Source organism: Mus caroli, chromosome 18 (genome assembly GCF_900094665.2).
Source record: "Mus caroli chromosome 18, CAROLI_EIJ_v1.1, whole genome shotgun sequence".
NCBI lineage: Eukaryota > Metazoa > Chordata > Mammalia > Rodentia > Muridae > Mus > Mus caroli.
Genome location: NC_034587.1, coordinates 40,718,234 through 40,733,921, shown reverse-complemented (window position 1 = coordinate 40,733,921; position 15,688 = coordinate 40,718,234). Strand labels below are relative to the sequence as shown.

The following is a 15,688-nucleotide window of genomic DNA, read 5'->3' as shown; positions in this document are numbered from 1 at the left end:
TTGTATTTAGTATCTTCTCTTCTACCTGGAATTATTATATCCTTCCCTTTAGCTTTTAGATTAAGTGATGTCTACAGTGTACCTCTCTACAACTCTCGCTAATAATAGTAAATATTTACTGTGTGCTTACTACACGCCAAGGGCTTTTAGTGCATTATCCCAATCAATCTTTACAACTACTTGCCCGAGACAAATTCTAGTGGCATCTATAATTTATGGCTAGAAACAGAACTGAACACTGCACATTCTCTTGATTTTCTCCTACCTACAACCCTGACTGACAGCTGGTTTCGGAACTCTGAAAGGGCATCACTGAAAATAGCATGGAATTGCTTGTGAATGAGGTTCGCTCCAGGAGTCTGAAGCTGGATCTATGTGGAACTGTCCACTCTCTAGTGCTGCTGAGAGTCGGGGTTGTTCATAGGTATTTCCGGTTTGTTTTGTTCCAACTTCCTTTTCCTCAGAGGGTATATTGTCAATATCGCCAGGTCGTTTTCAGGAGTCAACTTGCAAAAACGGTGGAATCAAATGAACTGAGAACAAACTGATGTTCTCGCATGTAAAGGAACGTAGCAGGCACCAGTTTTGCTTTGTTTTTGTTTGTTTGTTTTAAATTAACAACCTCGAGTGGCACTGAGCAAGAGATGGTATCAAGTACACACAACTTTGCAGTAATAACAATCTCTTACATAATTTTTTAGTTTATTTCTTCCAATAGAAAGTGCAATATATTTTATCTAAAACCTATAGACAGTACAAATAAATGCCAAACTGTTCGGTACATTTCAACCTATAACTTATATTCGATTCTAACTCTTCTTTCCTGGTACCTTTTCACCCTTGGCGCCTCTCAAAGCGACATGGAATGTAGATTAAGAGAGACCAAGAGCATCTCAGAGTCAGCGACTTAGTTTTACTCCAACCCCTGCAGATTGCTTAGCTTCTCTCCCCTCCCCCTTAGCTTGCCACTTGCAATTGGCTATTGCCATGACAACCAGCAGCTGCCGGGCCGGCTGCTTCTACCGCAGCAGGGGTGGGGCTGTGGGGGTGGGGAGGGAAGGAGGAGCCTGAGGAGGTGTCTGCTGCAAGTTCCTGGCTGATTCTGAGCTCACACCATCCTCCAAGAGGGAGGAGGCTCAAGTGATGCTGCTGCTGTTGCCGCCTCTACTGCTGGTACTCTAGTGGAGCTGGAAAGGGTGGTTCCTATCGCACCATCGCCAACCAGAGAGGGAGGGGAAAAAATCCCGGCAGCCGCAGCTGATGTTGGGTTCAGAGGCTGCATCCGACCCGGTCGCAAGAAAAATGGATTCAGTGTGCGACGCTCCCTCATTTCAGCATCTTCTCCTGGTCTCAGCATGGTGAGTCGCAGGCAGAGGGGCTACCTTCTTGATCTGGCTGGTTATTAAATGACTTGTGTATACATCTGTGGCCTAGACTTAAACAATGACTCGCGTCTCTCAGACTAGGAGGGGGTTGGGGGTGTGGAGACAGAGATGAGGATGGAGCTAGAGGAAGGTTGTCGGCGGCAGAGAAGTGAGAAGACATCTGCTTGTGTTTGAGAGGGGAAAAAATGATGTTTTGATTTTAATCACAAACTGGCTCAGAATACTAACTGAATCGCCGGATTCCTTTCCTCTCAAGCTTAGCAACAAAATCAGGGGGTGGAAAGGAGCAAGCAAGAAGAGGATGTAGTTGAAAGCAATCGTCTCCTTTGCAGGTCTCACAAACAGGGTTGGGCCTTCCCTCAAGAACACATTTGGTGTCTCAACCTTGTTGGCCTAATTATAAGGTGATTTTACCTATTTGCTCTAGTGCTAACGGGGTCCCGGAATTAGGCATTCTGCTTCACACTTTAACATATCCTTGTTGAAAAAACCATTTCCGAGATCCAGAGTTTCTTTTTCAGGATGTATTTAACTGTGAACATACACATCTACATACATACACATCGTATGTGCACATGCTACTTTGCAGGTGTGTTGCATTTATGGAGTCTATTTCTCTGCACAGCATGCTTGATTTACTATCGTTTTTATGGGTTATTGATGTTTTTGCATTCTTGGAAGTAATTGCATGTTTTAGGAACCAGACTTCTGGTTTGTATGATTATTCATTGGCTTCATTTGGATTAATGTGACATTTATTCTTGTTATTGTCCCTTAGGTTCATTGTGGCCAATTAGGACAGATGCCTATCGTTTCTTCTGTATTAGAGAACTAGATGCCAATTCATAGCCTGGCTGTTTTTAATTGGGTTTGTGGGCCTATGTCGAGGGCCCCAAATTTACAATGATGGGAAAGGGAGGTGGCTTGAAATATTATTTAGCATATTGCATCGTCTCAGATAAATGCTGAAACAGATAGGCTTTTCTCGAAATTCTGATCCATCTCTTTCAAATCTGTATGCTCCAACCAGTGTGCTCCAACTGGTACAGCTGAACTGGCAGGTGAAAGGCATTCATTTTATTTAATTATGTAGATATTGGTTGCTCATTCCTTCAGTGTCCACCACCATTTTACGGTTCTCTCAGAATGTCCTGTTCTTGGATGACTTCTCTAAGTGATTAGGTAGGAAGCAGGATGGTTTTAAAAGCCCAAGTGTTCTCAAGGACCCCAGCTCGAATTAGTGTGCTCATACAATGAAAGGAACGAGAGTAAGCAAAGCTTGGCAGGAGGATGTGGCTTGGAGCTGAAACGGGGGTGACTGTAGTTTATAAACGCTTACTGGTATCTGTTTGACCTTCTACTATGCTAAGGCTTTAAGGCAGCTCAGGAGACTAAAGATGCCTGAGATTGGAACGTACAGGGCTCCATTACCACCTAGGATAATGGATTTCATTGAACTAAAGCCAGAAAAATCCTTTCAGGTAAAAATGTATTAGTAATATAACATGCATCAAATACGTAAACTGTGTCTACCAACCTTCCCACCATCACTGCCATGGAGGACGTATTTTAAGTCTAAAATAATAGATTCTTTTCATATTAGTCTTTCATATTATTTTACATATTTACACCTAATTTATAATTTTTACCTCATTGGATTTTAGTTTTGTTTTCCTGAGACTTATTTGGTTTATAGATAAGAATGATGCTTAGTGACTTAATTTAATATGCTCATGTATTATGTGTATTCACAAGTCTAAACTCTTGCTACCATGTGCCTAATTATAACAACTCTATAAAGTAGGTCAAGGAAGTAGGTACCAGGCTTGTATGTTATTGCAAAAAAAGATTTATACCACAGTATAAAGATTTTAGAGTGTATTACTAAATGGAACTTTTAATTTCCTAAAACAAAAGTTCAAATATTTCTAGAGTAAACTTATAAAAAATGAAAACAACAACAGCTGTACCTGTTTCATAAATAGAAAGCAGGCACTCTGATCCTTTTATTTCCTCTCTACTGAATTTGGATGTGGTTTTATAGGCAAAACTGGTACAGAGTGAAGAGAGGTTCATCACCATAAGTCATAACTTAGGAAACTCATTGTTGGTAGTTCTATTCAATTATAGGTGCAGCCCCTGTAGAAGGGCAAATAAACTAGAACTATGTAATCTGGAGCAGAGCAAATTGAGATATAAGCATCACTTGTTTCATATAAGATTCTATTTTCAAGTAGGACACTGGCAGTTGCTACTGTTTGGAATGTGGAGTGTTATCCATGGGCTTCAGCTTCACAGAAAGAATTAAGATTATATATACAAAGCATCAAAAGGCTTCCAAGTAAGGGTGTATGGTCATGCACGCTCTTCTGCCACTAAGGAGTACTAGATTATGATCTGGATATCCACTTGTCTGGGATGGACTATGCTTCTTCCTAAAAGCACACCTAACTAGTCAACTCTCCTCCGAAGGGTTCACATTAGCCGTTTAGCATTGGATACTTAGACATTTGTGAATGTATAATCCATTTTGCAATCTGCTTCTAATTACCAAATCTGGGTACTTTTGAAGAAAGTGATGGATCATCTATCGGAAAAAAAATTTATTTTTTTATGTAGTCTTAACAGGATGCAGGCATTTGCCTGGCTTTGCTTATCAGCAACTTCACGGAGGGTAATGTCAAAAATGTTGTACTAAAATGACTCTCCATTGTATGGCTGATTCTGAAAACTGTAGTATTTTGTAGAATAATTCAAGAGCTACCAAGTTGGTGTTAGAAAAAAATTATATGAAGACTATATACAATTTATTGTTTCAAGATGTGCTTAAAGGGTGTAGGGAGGAAGTTTATTGACTTTTCCTCAAACGGTGTCTTGAAAATACCATTCTTATAAGACTATTAAAGTTAAATACTTACTGATATGTGGGCCTTTATTACAACTTGTTATAATTGCAATACACATTGAGTTTACTGCTTCATGATGTGGTCTTTCCACGCTCTTCCAATGACCTCAGAATGTTCTGTAATTTTGATTTTACACTGCGAGTCTCCTTCTGGGCTTATATTTTTATATTTAGACATTTGAAAGTTTATATTTGAGTAGTAAAATCTACTTCCTGTGGTTCTCATTAATGCCTGAAAAGTTTAATTTTTTTTTAATTTTCAAAGTTAGAGCTTAAAAGAAACCAAATTTATCTTGGAAGTTTCAATATTAGTTGACATTGAAATAAATAAACTAGATTTACACTTGGTTTTCAGTCAGAGAGTACAGTTAATACCCCCATTTACACATGCCTCTATTATTCCATTAATTAAAATGTATTTTCAAACAGAGTGAATTAAGCAATTTACTAACAACTATTTGTAGAGCTCTTATCTGATTAGCAGAATTTGCATATACTAGCAACATAAAATTTCCTTGGAGGATATAAGATACACACATGTGAAGCTGTACACAATGATATATTACAATTACTACTCAAATTACCAATACTCTTTGTGTGAATGTAATGTGAGTATACTTCTCAAAATCACTTTCATTTTAAATTCCAACGTTCTATCAACAGGAAAGGACCTTTTAAAATTGCTGTTTTGACTGGTTTTAGTAAGTGAAAATTGATTGGGATAAGCTAAGCTTGTCTGCGCTTGTGTTTAGCAAACCATCAAACAGGGGTGATATTGCAAGTCTTATGAGCACAAGTCTTTCGTGTTTGAAAACTCAATACAGTAACTTGAAGATTTGACTTACAATATATACAAAATGTGCATTCTAGGATTCACTTTTTTGGATTTAGATTAGAATATTCCAGGCATTCTAATTGGCTTTTGATGACACTGATTTTACAAATAGATTAAGTGTGTATAGGGGATTTAAAAAAAAAGATGACTCGGATATATTTAAGAGGAAAATCTTAACTTCTTGATAATAAAAAGTAGCAAAGACATATTTGCCAGGAGAAAGTCCGATTTTCATTAGACTGGCTTGCACTTATTTTATGACAAAGTGTTGTTTGGTTTCTAACAATATAAAGGTTGGAAAGTAACATTGTCTTCTTTGCACTTGGGACCAAATAAAGATTCTCCAGGGTCCTGAATCTGAAGAGCAGTTGTGCCATTTTGCTTACGCATCTTTGTTCCTACTTGTCCTTAGAAAAATGTTATAAAATACGTTATTCTAAATTTGATAATTCAGGTATTTTATTAGACAAACACTTTTATACATTTCAAAAATATCAAAAGTCAAAGATTGCTTTAAAAACATTCTAATGTGCATATGCATGCATATTCATATATATATATACACATATATTCATATATACATATACACACAAATATTTTGTGAGATTGGGTTTTATACATATATACACATATACACATATACACATATACACATTCATATACACATACATATACACATACATATACACATATACATATATATGTGTACATGCATACACACATACACATACACACACACATACATTTTTTTGTGAGATTGGTCTTGCTACTTAGTCCATGTAAGCCTAGAACTTGCTACACAATGCAGGCTAACTTTGAAATCCTCTCCTGAAGGCAAGGCTGAGAACAGGTAATGGGAGGCGTAATGAAAGAGGATTAAAGACCGATTGCTTTCCAGTTCTCTTATGAGTATTTTGGTTTTGATGGTGGATAAGTGCATAAAATAGATTTGATGCTGAAAGTGTAAAATTTATTGTAAATTTGCACAGCTTGCATTCTGAGGCTTAACTGCATTGAAGATTATTTTGAGTTTTATAAACTTCAAGTTTGCTTGATTATGGTGTGTGATAAAGTTTATAACTTTTAAAGTATGAAATTGGTATCATCCTGGCTCAATACTCTAGATTTTAGGATTATAGAAATCTGCCACATGCTGGCTATTCTGTTATTATTATTGCTGTTACTGTTACTAATAATATGGCATATACTTTATGTGACAGTTGGTAATTCAGCTGTGGCCAAGTAGCAAATTGTGCTTCTTAAACTACCTCTTTGGGAAAAATACTGTTTGTAATGAATTGACTGTAATAAAACTAAGATCATTGTAATGAAGATATTCTACTTAAGGCACATTTTACTAACACAGTTTACTTTGTCTTTCAGTGACTTTGTTCACTTTAAAATTGTATATTATTATTGTGGAGGGGAAAATACAGGAATATATAAAGGCCCAATAAAGTATCATCTGTAAGCTTTCTATTAAGAAATAATTGCTGTTAGCATATGGGGATATTCACTGTCCATTTTCCCCATATTCACTGTCTGAATGACACACACTCAGACATACAGTTTTACCAATGCCCCATATTTCATTCACTTTATATATGGTAGCCATTTTTTTTCATGTCAATGAGTCTCTGTTAAAATTTCCATTTGTGTATAGGTTTTGATAATTGAATTTGTTTTGTTTTGTCCTTTCCTACTTAGGAGTCATCACACTTTGGTTTTAAATACTTCTTATGTAGGTAGGTCCTGCTTGATGTGCTGCAGCTGTAAGGCAGGCATCAGTCTAGGAAATACTAGCTCCGTGTCCTACCTGCCACTGGATCTTACAGTGAGTGTTAAATTAGCCTTGGTCATCTCTTGTCTGCTGACAATGAATGAATGCTAAACCCAAGCCAGTGAAATAAATCTCTGCCTGAATCACTAAGAGATTCACAAAGTACAGGCATCAGCAACAATTACAGAACAAAACCTAGAAGAAATCTCTCTGGGAGTCAAGCTAATTTCTTCCGTGAGATAGCACTGCGTTCTGCAGCTTTAACCTCTCTGACCAGTTCAAATGTTTTACAAAGGTAGATTCAAACAACATACATCAGCTGTCACAGACTTTCCAAGATAAACCAAGACCCATATTCATTATTTGACTTTCTCTGTGTTCATTAAACATATATACATTTTCCAGTGAAGACCTGGTTATCTGACTCCCAACATTCTCTTTTGAGTGGTTGAATTCTTCAACAGTTAGAGTCTAAATCTCAACTGGCAATTTCTTTGTATATTTTTAATCTGAATTGTTGAGGTTTCCTGAGTATATCCCACACAGTGTTTCCGGCACAGTGCTTTTTCTTTATAGTCCAGAACAACCACTATAGCTTTGGAAACAGTTGGTGTGCACCCACTAGTAGCCCACAGGACTAAGATGTCATGTTAGGTTCTCTTTATCACATATGTGTCCAGTAATGACTCGTTGACTGTTTGACTGGCACACTGAGAGGCTGACAGACTGATGGACATAAAGGTCTTAGGCCTCTGATTTCAGAAGAGATTTCCACTATAGGATCTTTAGAGTCTCATCTTGTTAATGTGACCTATCATGTTGCGGATGTTGCCCAGTGGAAAGCGCTTACTTAGTTAGCATGCAACAGGCTCTGAATTCATTCTCCAGCACTCTTAATAAATAATCTGTGAGGACAAAATAGATAGGGTTTATATACATGAGGCATAGTGTCAGGTTGCTGTTAGGATTTTGAAAGAGAAAAATCAAACTGTTAAAGCTACAAAGCACACCATTTAGTAATCCCTCATGAAAGAGTGTTCGTTCACTGTGTGCTGTGGCATAACAAAGGCTGTCAACACTTCTGTGACTCCTTTGACTTCCCTTTGAAAACTGACTTTTAAGTTGAATGTGACAGCATTAAGGCTATGCCATAATTTGCTATAATTGATTAAAATAAGCTAGTCATTTAATTATTATTAGCATGGGCTTGTGCGATACACATTCACATCTCTACTACTCTTCAGAAAGCCACTCAACTAAATTCACTTATTATAAACAAATTATTCTTTCATATCTATATTCAGAAAATCAAGTCAAGCCGGGCGTGGTAGCGCACGCCTTTAATCCCAGCACTCGGGAGGCAGAGGCAGGCGGATTTCTGAGTTCGAGGCCAGCCTGGTCTACAAAGTGAGTGCCAGGACAACCAGGGCTACACAGAGAAACCCTGTCTCGAAAAACCAAAAAAAAAAAAAAAAAAAAAAAAAAAAAAAGAAAAGAAAAGACAAAATGTATGTTACAACATTAATAAATAAAGACAGCATTCTGTTTTCATGAATGTTTTGAAGTGAAATATAATGAGAATGACCTGAAATTGATGGTTATACTTGGCACACATAGAGACAGGCCATCTAGCTATTAGATCCCATCTCTCTTGGAAGAAACCTGTCTGTATAACAAAACCTAAGGAAAAAGGAAAGGTCTTTATTCCCATTTTATCATGTAAGTCTCATAGTGTTTACTGTCCTTCTTGGAATCCTAGAATTAAATTATAGTTAAGAAATAAACAACAACAAAAACAAAAACATAACAAAAATCTAAAGAAGTTTGGCGGACACTTTCTGGTCAGAAAACAACTTATTGTTGTTATTTTCAAGAAGAAAATGTTGCTGAGAGTATTGTGTCTAAAAAGCCTGTGAGCATGTGCTTTAGGAAAAAAAGGTGGTATTTTCATCTTGCCTTCTGCTTCAAACTGGAAATATTCCCCCTGGAAACTACTTCTCAGCATAGCCACATTACAAATGTAAAGCCAGCAAATATTCCTCACCCACAGTCCTTATCTAGCTTGTCTGTGTAGCATTTCATAGAGAGAAACACCTTCCAAAACAACAACAGCAACCACAACATCAATCACGACAAAGCCATAAGTTTATATTCTCTAATAATCTCTGATCCATACTCATGACCCTACAATGAGTGTTAAGGTCAAAGTTAACCAATTTGAATATATTATCCAAGACAAAAGAGTATTAGGATTTTAATGCAAGAATATTGATGGAAACATTTAAACTTTAAAAATGAGTGTGACTTTGCAAAATCTAGGTTATGATAACATTCTAACAGTAAGTTCTTTTCTAACAAACTGATCAAGAGGTATGTTTGTGTGTTGGGGTGTATTTAAGCCCAGTGACTTATATATGGTAGACTAATACCTAACCACTGGGCTACGTCCATACTTGGCCCTTGATAATTACTTTTTATATAATGACAACAAATGAGGAAGTTATTAAAAGTCTGTGCAGGGAGTTCCCATGAGAATTCACAATTTTAGGATTTAGTTAATCTGCACTGACAGGAAAGAGTTAGGATTTGGATATTTTAAAATGTATATGATATATTCCAAACTTCAATACTTATGAAGCTCCTGGATAATTCTATTTATGAAAATGATTCCTTTGCAGTTTCTGGAATTTCAGCATCAGCTGTCTTGATCTAGTGACCCTCTAATAAAGGCAAAAACCACACAACTCCACTGGCTTCTGTATCTACTTAGCATAATTTAAATAGTAATTAATAAACTATGAAGTGGATTTTGTATGCTAGAGAATATTAAGGTGTAAGCTGTATTGGAAAAGACTTGGTTTATTTCTTTGTTTTCAGTACTTGGTTTCAAGCGTAGTCCCTTTCATGTCGAATGATATTCCACTACTGAGCACTATCTTAAGTCCTGCCCTCCTCTCACTTTGAAAGAATTTTATTTAATGCAATCACCTATATAACATTTAGAATTTCCAGTGTTTTGAATCAGATGCCCAAACTCTAGAAATATTTTAAAAAGAAATCCTAGATTTTAAAGATGGGGTTAGTAATGAAGCTCTGCCTCTGGTTAAAATTCTCTAGAAGTAGTGATTTGCCACTTGCTGACATTTAGCTAGATTGTTTGCATTTTACATCTGTGTGTGCAATGCTGCACTCAGAAATGAGGGGAAACTAACATCACCATGCAGCAGAGAGTATTGATCCTTTGTGAACTTCAAGAGTTTATCCTGCTCAGGCTTAAACGAGCCCGTTGTCCAATGTCAGGTTAGAAAACACCTATTTCATTATGATGCACATTTATCACTGACTATGCATATACTGTCTCCCATCTGCGGATGGTAGCATATACGTTTTTGTTTTCTATTTATAGAGTAGAAAGTCAAGCCAACATGACTTAGCCAGAGACCTTGAAAGGTAGAAAGGTGGCATGTGGGTGTGTGTCTCCAGCTGTTAGTCATCTGCTTCTTGAAGTTTCACTACCATATGTACAGTTTGAAAACATTATCTAGCTCTATAGAATCCTCTTGCTTTGGAACATCATTCTTTGACTATATAGCCAAATGTAATCTAAGCAGAATCAATAATCCATTCTCAGCTTATATGATGCCATTGTAGACCACATTCTTAATGTACTTAGATGCTGTGTGACTAAAGAAAGGACACTTTGATGTCACTTGTGAAAGCAGAGAGTGCATTGTTGAGGAGATGGGCTTCTTACAAAGATTTCCTCTCCCCTGGACTCGGAAGATTGTTTCAAACTCAATATTGACTCAACTTCTCTCTTTAGAAGAAGAAGGAGAAGGAAATCCACACTTAAGATTATGAATAATCCAAGTAAATCACTTCATTCCAATAAGGATGAGGGTGGATATGGCCCTCTTACTAACAAATATATCTGACTTGCTCTAAATACAATAAATGCTAACAGAAAATTTACTTCTTTCCCTTAGGTTACTCAAATTGGGAGAAAAAATAGTGAGCACTTAATTCTTTTTAGCTTTTTGCAGAATGTGTATTTTCGCATTGTTTAATGCTAAATAGATAACTTCGTCACTCTATGATCAGGGCTACAGAACAAATTATCTGTGACCTATAAAAGTGGAAATTCAGTTGAGCTATTTAAATATAGAAATTTAGGAGAACATGTTAAATAATGCTTTTAATCTTAAAATCCAATAGAAAAATCAAAATGTAGAATTTAATCCCAGTTTTGTAAAGAAGGATAAATTACACACACACCCATTAAAAACAATGTAATATAAATGAAAATATTGACAGGAATTAATTGATGGTAGTAAGATAATAAGTTTTACATTTGTGTTTTCTATGAGTTTTTAAATATAAAGGAAACATTTTATTACTGAAGTGTATAAAGTTTGTAAAGAATGTGACCACATAGAATAACTTTGCAGGGACTATGAAAAATGAAAATTTCATTCTTCCTAGGTCATAGGTTTCCAGTCTGGTCTCCATAGTTAGCCACAGTATTCTGATGAGCCAGACAGGATCCAGACCCTCCATACTGTCACCTAGAGGGTATCCTCTTACAGTTTTGAGGAAAAAGACCCTATCTACAAGATAACTTCAATCCCACTGATATAATTTATGTGATATTCTGTGTGCCGAAATACTAACTTTCCTTAAAACTGAAAAATCGCATTTTCATTCAGCTTTCAGTCTTCTTTTTATCAGTGTCGTGACTTTCGGTTTAGTGTCATGAATTTTCGTTGTTGTTAGTATTTATTAGAACCCTGTGCACAAAAACTTCATTGTGGCCCCCCTAAGGCTTGTTTAAAATCCAATTTTAGTGTTTAAAAAAAAAACAAAACAAAACATGTATTTATTCATTATATGCATCTCTCTATCTCTGTCTCTCTGTCTATGTGTGAACATCCAAATCTTTTGTTTTATGCATTTAACATGTCTTTAACCTGAAAAGCTAGAAATGGACTATTGGCACAGGGAGTTTGGAAGGAGGACAGGATAATATCAGTGCAAGCAAAGTACAGACAGGGTAAACTGAGGGCAGAGAAATCAAAAAAGAGCAGAGTGATGACGATGGAGGAATGAGGTGCCAAGGAAGGCTCAGCCATAGTGAGGTGTGTGTGAGGAAGTTACTTGGAAACCTGTGATCTGGCAATCTGAGAAAAATATGTAAGAGGATATGATAGAACATAATGTGACCTGAAAGAGCAGGGGAGAATACTGGCTAGATGAGAAAGGGGAGAAGAGCAGGGGTAAAGAAAGGAAGGGGCACAGGATAGGTAACCAAAGCCAAGGATGCATGAAGAAGCCATACAGGGTTCTGCTAGTTTGTTAGCTACTTACAAAAATATATAGGTGACTGAGCAGAAATATCACACAATAGTGAACCATGTGGCCCCAAGAAGACATGAGTTTTATTAAATGAAAATCTCAGTAACAGGCATGGATGACTTCCTTATGAGTCATTGTGCAGAGAGGACCCAGAGGAGCACAAAACAATGCAGGCCAATGTCACCCCAAGTTATATGGTAAGGCCCCATGGCCAAAGATACCCCATCTCTGCTTAAAAACACAGAGAAATCAACCTTTCGCTGTCCACGAAAGCTATCCTTTTATATAGATTATAGTGTTGGAAGGTACCCTGTCATCGAAGGAGGATAAAAGACATCAGTGGTCTCATCCAGAGCTGTATCTCTCCTGATATAATACCCACCTTCAAGGCAAGATGTACCCACTGGTGCAATAGCAGCATGACTTTAAGGGGTTAACCAATCCCCTTTTAATTGGATTTAAGGTTTCTTTCACAGCATGGATTTTATTCCTAGTACTATAAACATTGTTTAAAAACCATGGCTAGGCAAGGCATATGCCCTAAGGGAGAACCTATTGATGTTCTTTGTTTTGTTTTTTTCTCCAGATGGTGATATTTTTCAAACTGTCTTCTAAATATCTGTGTTTATATCCATGGATTCCCGTATTCCCAGTTTTGCTCAGAGACTATTACAGGTAGTGGTTAATTCAGAAGTGCTGCTGTTTAAAGCACTATTAATAAGTGATTGTGAGTTCTCAGATATAGATGGGACATTTATACCAACCCACCACCACACAGATCAGGAAGCATCCAGAAGAAGGGGCAGAAAGAATTCAAGAATCAGGGTAGAGAAAGTGCTGCGACATTAGCAGTGTCTTTTTATTTCATATTCTTGTAGTAAATGTGTTCATTTATGAACAAGATAAATGGTTGAACATTTTCAACTAAAATAGAACTTTAAGATATCCTTTCAACCAAAGTCAAATGTGTGTTCTCTAGAATTCTGCTCCTGACTTATAATAGATACAAAACTTGAATTTAAAAATAATCCTTGCACCCAACAACATGTTCTAAGTTGGGCATATTTGTGGAGGAGTTCAGGAATGAATGGGGGACCTACACGAATGATGTAGACTCCAACACTCAGGAAGCATTTAGGCCCAAGAGAGATCTGGCTACCTTTATCAGAACACAGGCACATCTGTGCATTAGTTATGGAGAAAGAAGACATATCAAGGGAGCATGGTAAGGAGAGATTACCCAGGCCTGTGAAAAATGGTAAAATGAGTTTGTGAAGATTCTGTTTACAGACCTAAATGGGGATCAGGATTGTACATTACCTTGCCTTAACAGGAAAGTACAGCCATGCAGAGTCAAGTCACAAATAACTATTATTCAGGAAACAATGCAGATTGTGGCATTTAAAATGAAGCAGAATGACACCACACAGAGCCCTTGGCATCACTGGGGGCTTGCCATGTTCTGAATTCCAGCATACATGAAGCACTGTCGTGTGGTTGTGCAGGGAAACAGGATGTAAGATTGAAGTGAGATCAACTGTCACATCCTACAAGAAAAATTATGAATGATTCTCTGCAGTTCTTTCCCCCTTAGAGCCCTTCCTTACTTGCATATGAATCTAGTGAGGACACATGAACAGTAAATATTAGGAAGCACATTAAATACATCGATTGCAGTCACAGTCAAGGGACTCTTTCATTATTGTTTGTTTTCTTCATTTAACACAGAAAGCATAACCCTGAAGCTAAGAAAAAATGGAAACCCAGAGGGGATAAGGTCACTGAGTGTTTAATAAGAGTATTGATCCTGACTCTTGCTTCTACCCTGCTGGTTTTTCTTCTTTGAGTTATGATTGTCAGATCCCCAACCTCAGTTTTAAATAGTTTGTACCTTCTTCCTTTCTGTCTTTCTCTAAATATCCTTGAAGCAGAAGTCTGTAAAACCAATTTAAATTCCTTAAACTCCTTATTTCTGCTTAACTAAAAAGAAAATATTGGGTTAGGTTATCTACATGACTCTTCTAACTATAAGTCTGTGTTGGTAGCTTTGTAACTGTCTAACACAATTTTTGACTGTTCAATGTCTTAAATAGATCATTCTCATTATAATCAAGTAGTATTGGATTACTTTTCAGAGAGAGAGAGAGAGAGAGAGAGAGAGAGAGAGAGAGAGAGAGAGAGAGAAAGAGACAGAGAGAGATAGGAAGAGGAAGAGAGACAGAGAAACACAGAGACAGAACATAGAGAGATGGGAGATAGGGAGATAAAGAGAGATGCAAAAAGCAGGGGAGAGGAAAAGAGAGAGAGAGAGAGAGAGGGAAAAGGAAGAGGGACAAAGAAAAGGACAGGGAAGATGGCAGAAATAAAAAAGAAACAGAATGGGCAGAAAGAGAGTTAGAGAGAATATCGCCATCCAGGTTAGCAAACACGATATTCAGCACACCCAAAAATGCAGATGCCAGGCTAATTAATCAATGCAATACTTCAAAGGATCTGAGCTTATTTCTCCACTTAGCACATGTACAGCAACCTCCTGGCACAAGGTAGATGACACGTTGACAGAAACACTGATGCTTTACTAAGCTTACTTAAGAGTTTACAGGAGAGGATGTTGACAGTCTTTCCACTCAACCTTGTGAACCTGTTTTAAATGCAGCCTCAATGGAAAGTGTTTTCTCTGCCCTGCAGACTACTTGTGCTTGCACATTCAAAGAGTCACTGTCTAACTTTCCTTTTTTAGAGGCCAGGTGGGAAGCCAGCTTAGCCATATGTGTGATATTTTAATCAAAGTATGAGCATCGCTCTGCCTGCATGAAGACATCAAAGGATATGTTTATCTCCTTCCTCCTGTCATCTTTCTGGACATGCATTGAGGTCATATTCAGAAGTAGAATGTGTCTTCAAACCATAGCCCCTTGATTAGACAAGAACTATCTCCCCATGGCTATGGCCGAGGTACCACATTCTGTTCAGGCTGTGACATTTGGAGCAATGGGATATTGCAAGGTCACAACTGGGATTCCTTGGACCTTGGAAGCTAACTGGTTGACATGATCAGGCAGCCTACCCATTCTGTTTTTCTTGGTTTCTTTTTTGTTGTTGTTATTGTTCTTTTTTTTAGATTTATTTATTTATTTCATGTATGTGGATATACTGTCGCTTTCTTTAGACACACTGGAACACAGCATCAGATCCCCTTACAGATGGTTGTGAGCCACCATGTGGTTACTGCAAATTGAACTCAGGACCACTGGAAGAGCAGTCAGTTCTCTTAACCACTGAGACTTCTCTCTAGCCCCAATCTGGTTTTTGTTTTGTTTGCTTGTTTTTTAATTGTGAAACGACAGAGATAAAAGATCCCATTTCTATTTTTTTATTAGGTATTTTCCTCATTTACATTTCCAATGCTACCCCAAAAGTCCCCCATACCC

At 37.3% G+C, this 15,688-nt stretch overlaps 1 protein-coding gene across 3 annotated transcripts in view; it reads left to right on the top strand.

The window, feature by feature from the left end:
* Positions 1 to 1,043: 1,043 nt before the first annotated feature.
* The window catches only part of Jakmip2 (janus kinase and microtubule interacting protein 2), a 161,761-nt gene continuing 147,116 nt past the window's right edge, over positions 1,044 to 15,688 (top strand). For 2 of the 3 annotated variants that reach the window (XM_029472122.1, XM_029472123.1), the window contains exon 1: positions 1,111 to 1,358. The gene's annotated coding sequence lies outside the window, so the exon portion shown is untranslated. Of the gene's footprint in view, positions 1,359 to 15,688 lie in introns of all 3 variants that reach the window. The other variant, XM_021150580.2, reaches the window with a different exon arrangement.